Consider the following 6,225-nt stretch of genomic DNA (forward strand, 5'->3'; position numbering starts at 1 on the left):
GAACCTTTCTTGTCATATCTTTAAAAAGCAAGATGAACAAATATAGGATAGCAGTGTGGGGGAAGGATTATCTTTCAGAGAGTGTGGGGAAATGGTTAAAAAGCCCTTCCTGTGCCATGGTCCAAGTTCTGATTTTATTCCCCTTGCCATGACTGAGATTTAAAGAATAAAAACCATGCATGCTAAATACTTGTATATTTAAATCAGGTCCAACACATTGGCTGGATAGTTATTCCTTCCCCCACCACCAGAAAATGCAGGAGAAAACTGAAAGTCAAAACAAAATCGATAAATAAAAGGGCAGCTGCAGCCTTGTGCAAACTGTTTTGCTATTTTGCCACAAATATAACATGCAACTCCCTCAGTTAACCTTTCCATTCTTCCATAAATGTATTTATGCCTCCATTCCTCCTTTTTTTATCAACACACTAACTTCATATTCACATAAATGGGGAGAGCCAGGCTTGTGATTTTCTGCAGATCAAAGAGCTTGCCTGTTCTCCTCCCTCCTCTTCTCAGCCACTTCCTTATTTGTAGATTTATAATCATTCACCAGCTGTCCTGACATGGGTCCAGGTTTCCTTATTTTTAAACTCCGCTCCCCCCCCCCCCAGTAGCAGTACTAATTAACCAATCAAGCCTCCACACTAGGAAGAAACTTAAATTTCCACTGCAAGAGGATAGCCCCATCAGGATAACTCTGTGCAGGGACTTTTTGCTGCCTGAGAGGAGACAGGTTGGCCATACCCCATATTCTGTGCAAAGAAGCTGGCGAGATGGGCAACTGAGTTTTATTTCAACACAGGTGACACACTCCTGGCGGTAGCAGGCTAGCCAGCAGGGAATGCAGCAATCTTTGATAATATTTGATAACATATGTATAAGAAAGTTCCATTCAACAGAATCCTCTCGCAGCTGATAATGCAAGTGCCTATCAATTAAAAGTTCTAATCAGCTTCATGGACTACATGGAATTGGCAGAAATGACTGGCAGAATCAGAGATCAGGAAGAAGAGATGGTGGAAGATGACTGGAAAAAAATTAAAGACTACTTGCAGAAATACTGTAAAATTAATGAATGTTAAAGGGATGTTGGATGGAAAATAAGCGGTATTAGTAAAAAGACTAATAAGAATATGTAACTATGGACTGACAATTGGAAATTATATATTTATAATAGGTTAACGTTTTGAGTAAGGATAAATGCTAGAGGGTAAGGACTTGCTGAATTGAATATCTGAACTGGAATACAAAAAGGGAGGTGTGAGGAGGTCAAGAAACTAGTGAATGAGGTATAAGATTTGAAAATACTAATCTTTTTTCTGTTATGCTTTTTGGTTTTTCTTTTTCTTTTCTTTTGTGAATTGTTCTCTATTGTGCACTTTTTATGTGTTTTGTTTTTGTATTTTTCCATCTTTGTAGTTTTTCTTGGTTTTTGTTTTTTATGTTTAAACTTTGAAACTTTTTACTGTTTGTGAAACTTTAATAAATATTACTTCATAAAAAATAAATAAAAAGTTCTAATCAGCTTCAGGTGACCAGTTCTTTCTGCTATCCTAATAGTTAGTCTAACTTTATGCCCTCTCCTCTCCTTATGTCCTTTAGGCTAAGCCTGTGGTTAGGACTAGGGCCGATGAGAAGCTGGAGCAGCGGGTCCTGATATACTAGACCCACAGCCAGAAAGGCCCCCAGACTTTGAGTTTTTGTTAGCGAGAGAGAGACAGTTTGTGTGTCTTGTACTCCTAAAAAGAAAGTTACGAAGCAAAATGTTTAGGTACCTTATCAATTTCTTTGAGATGAGTCAGCCTGGCTGCTTCCACATTGCAGTGTTTTCATCCAACAAGTGACCTCAGGAGTCTGATGGATAAATGAGTTGTTTGGACACTAGGCACTAGGAATTCTGGTGGTCCTAAAGAGATGCTTCTCACCCCTCCCCTTTAGTGTACTTTTCCTGGTCCTGAATGGGTTAACTGTACCACTGAAGGACCAGCTGTGCAACCTGGGGGTCATATTGGACTCACAGCTGTCACCAGAGTGGTACATGCGCTGGTTATCTCCCTCTTGGACTACTGCAATGCGCTCTACATGGGGCTACCTTTGAAGGGGACTCGGAAACTACAACTATTCCAGAACGTAGCAGCTAGACTGGTGACTGGCAGTGGCTGCCGGGACCACATAACACTGGCCCCCAGTATGTTTCTGAGCACAATTCAAAGTGTTGGTGCTGACCTTTAAAGCCCTAAATGGCTTCTGCCCTGTATACCCGAAGAAGTGTCTCCATTCCCATCATTCAGCCTGGACACTGAGATCCAGCACCAAGGGCCTTCTGGTGGTTCCCCTACTGTGAGAAGTGTGGTCATAGGGAACCAGGCAGAGGGCCTTCTTGGTAGTGGTGACCACCCTGTGGAACGTCCTCCCATTAGAGGTCAAAGAGATAAACAACTATTTGACATCTGTAGGCAGCCCTGTTCAGGGAAGATTTTAATGGTTGAGGTTTTATTGTGTTTTTAATATTTTGTTGGGAGCTGCCCAGAGTGGCTAATATTATTATTAGTATTAATATTCCTGCTTCTGTCTTATTTTTTAGTTCTTGGGAAATCTATACTTTGACCTTTCTTTCCATCCATCCATGATCAGGTACTCCCTAGAAATGTTTTTATTTCTGTAAACACAACTACGCAGTAAGTATAGATAGATGTTAGAGAAAATTCTCCAGATGGCAACCGTAAAATGTGGAAAACTTTGCAGATGCTTAGGTATGTCCCCTGCTGTGCAGAAGCTAATGGCCAGGCACCTGTTAAGAATTTACTGTGGTCTAAACCACAGAGCCCAGGGCTTGCAGATCAGAAGGTTGGCAGTTCGAATCCCCACGACAGGGGTGAGCTCCTATTGCTCAGTCCCTGCTCCTGTCAACCTAGCAGTTCGAAAGCATGTCAAAGTGCAAGTAGATAAATAGGTACCACTCTGGCAGGAAGGTAAACCGCGTTTTCATGCGCTGCTCTGGTTTCGCCAGAAGTGGCTTAGTCATGCTGGCCACATGACCCGGAAAAACTGTCTGTGGGAAAAAGTTGGCTCCCTCGGCCAGTAAAGTGAGATGAGCACCACAACCCCAGAGTCATTTGCGACTGGACTTAACTGTCAGGGGTCCTTTACTTTTACCTACGTTTAAAACCTGCCCTCAGTCCATGGAGCAGAGTGGACCTATAAGTAACAGACCAAACACTCTGATGGTGTTTCCTGCTTGGCAGAGGGTTGGACTCGATGGCCCTTGTGGTCTCTTCCAACTCTATGATTCTATGATTCTATGAAATACCAGCTGATGAGAAGCTCCAGCTCAATGTATGCTATAGACCAGGGGTCCCCAAACTTGCTCATGGATCACCAGTGGTCCATGAACTTCACTCAGGTAGTCCACAGCACATCCATGAAGAACAGCTGGAGCAGCAGCTACACAGAAGCTGTTTAATTCTAAGAAGCTGATGGTCCACCTGGAAGGTGAGCAGGGTGGACTGGAAGTGACAGGAGGAGGCATTGGACAGGAGTAGCAGCCAGAAAGACAAGAATGAGAAGCACATCCATCACTTTAAACATTCACATTGATGTTGAATTGTGTTTTTGTTGCCTCTTCTATTTCTGTTATGTTTTATCTATGGAATTCAAAGAGAAGCAATGGAAACTGAATTGAAAAATCATACAGTATCTAAGCACAGTTTTAAAACAATTGCCACTACCAGCAGAAGAGCCATAAAATGGTCTGCTAAGACCCTCAACAATGTTCAAGTGATCCACGGGGGACCATAGCTCTGGCCTGATCTTCAATGGATAGGTCTGGTTGCGTATCTTGGTCTAGCATAAGGAGAACCACCAGCATTTGGATTTTGTCTTCACTATCATTAAAACCTTTGGGCTTATTCTTTTTTAAAAAAGAAAATAAAAGAGAAAGGAGGAAGTCAGCGAGAAGAGGAGGAAGACACATAAAGGAAACAATTAGAAGCAGGTCCCCTGTGTTGCAGGTTGTGGTGAAAGAGGAAAAGGCTGGACTACTTCCAAACATAGTACAGTACTGAAATCCCAGAATAGGTTATTAACACAGCCTTTTCCCCTAGTAAGTAAAGGTGCAGCATTTCCATTGTAAATAAGATAACCGCATGTTTGCACAGTTAACAACAGGGCAGAAGGCAAACAAAGCCCTTTTTTCATATAGCTCTGACTGCCAAACAGCTAGCTTGGGGTAACTGTGTTGGGTTGAAGGCATATAGCCAGCCTTTAGCATTATTCACTAACATTATGCCTGGAAAGGGACCTCTCCCCTTAACCTTTGCAGGGGATACTGACAGAGGGCCAGGGGCCAAGGTTTGTCCAGAGGCGGATTTAGGGGAGCACAAGGGATGCCACAACTATTATTTAGAATGGAACTAGGGCTGCCATAGATCTGGATTTTTCTGGACATTATTGGGATTTGAAAGGTGGAATTGAGGTCCGGAGGGAATTTCCGAAAGGCGGCGCTTTGTCCTGGATCTTAGGCAAGTCAATCAAAAAATCAACAATTTTGGTGGTTTCCAAAAAAACCAAAACAACAACAACTAATTCAGTGCGTTCTGGTTTTTACTTTTTGAAATATGGCAACCCTAAGAGGCACCACTGAAATCTGAGAGCCCAAGTTCCACCACTGAGAAATCCCATTGGCACTGGCACTCTGGATTAATTATGGAAAGTGATTAGGATGGTTCAGCAGGGGAAGAATCACTGGGGACCCACGAGCTGGACTGGTGGGGGAAGAGAGAACAAATTGCAGGTGGAAAACGTGAAAACAGGGTGGTCACAGTCAGTGGCATAGCGTGGGTTGTCAGCACTCGGGGCAAGGCAAGTAATTTGCGCCCCCTAACCCGTGGATTTGCGCCCCCTAACCTGTGGATTTGCGCCCCCTAACCCTAACCCCCAGATGTTGCGCCCGGTGCGGCCGGCCCCCCCTGCACCCCCCACGCTACGCCACTGGTCACAGTCTCTCTGATGCAATATAGTGAGAATAGATTTCTCTGTCTTCATCACAGCACATGTTTGTACCTACTGTGGCACAAAAGTCAAAACCGAAGCAGCACAGGAAGCGCCCGTCTATAGCGGCCATTAGCTCATCTGACTAGCAGTGGCTCTCTGAAGCTTCAGCCTTTCCCAACCCAACTCAGAGATGCCAGGGACTGAATCTGGGACCTTTTGCATGCAAAGTGTGTGCTCCGGTACAGAGCCACAAGCCTTCCACAAAAACAGCTTGCGACTCTTCCTGTAGGCTATTCTTTCAACAGCATCTGCCATTTCCAATTGCAAGATGTTGTCATTAACCATATGTGTGGTCTCTGGCTGTTTGTTCTTTCAATTTGTTTACTCCCATAGAAGGCTTCTTTTGGTTGGAAACCTCAGCCTCACTCCAGAAACCCCTAGCAAATGCCAAATTCCATCCTTGCTGCAGGCGAAAGATCACCAGTGCGCAGGGAATTGTGAACAGGAGGCTGCCAAAGCAAGAGAGAAGCAGCCAGTTGCAAGCCAGCGGCCTCCCCTTTTTCTCTCAATGAGTGACCCCCCAAAGAAAGGGGTGAACAGTTTCAGGAATGCAACGATTTATGGGCACATTTAAAGTAAACCAATGGTGCACTTAGTGCAGTGTGCCACATCCTTATTAAGCGCACTAATGGAAACATTAAGGCATCAGAAAACAGAAGCAAAAATCATTATTTTCTCTGTGACGCACAGCACAGCTACAGTACCCGGCTCCGCCAGAGCGCTCAGCCTCATCCAGAAGAAACGATGTTGTGGAAGACTGCAGTGGGCTGCACGGTGTAGGGAGACGAGCCTTTTGTGTGTGGCATCACACATGCGCTAATCATGCCAGACCCCTACAATTTTGGAAGACTGGCATCTCTGACTCCAGATATGCTAAAGGGGAAGTAATACAGGGAAATCATGTTACAGATAGGTAGCCGTATTGGTCTGCCATAGTCAAAATAAAAAATTCCTTCCAGTAGCACCTTAAAGACCAACTAAGTTAGTTCTTGGTATGAGCTTTCGTGTGCATGCACACTTCTTCAGATACACTGAAACAGAAGTTGCCAGATCCTTCTATATAGTGAGAAGGTGGGGAGGGGTATTACTCAGAAGGGTGGTGGGAATGGGTGATTGGCAGATAGCTGAGATGAGCCTGTTGACGACTCTTAACAACTGCAATAGGTCTTA

The sequence above is a fragment of the Podarcis liolepis genome (assembly GCF_965112155.1).
Source record: "Podarcis liolepis genome assembly, chromosome: 10".
In the NCBI taxonomy this organism is placed as follows: Eukaryota; Metazoa; Chordata; class Lepidosauria; order Squamata; family Lacertidae; genus Podarcis; species Podarcis liolepis.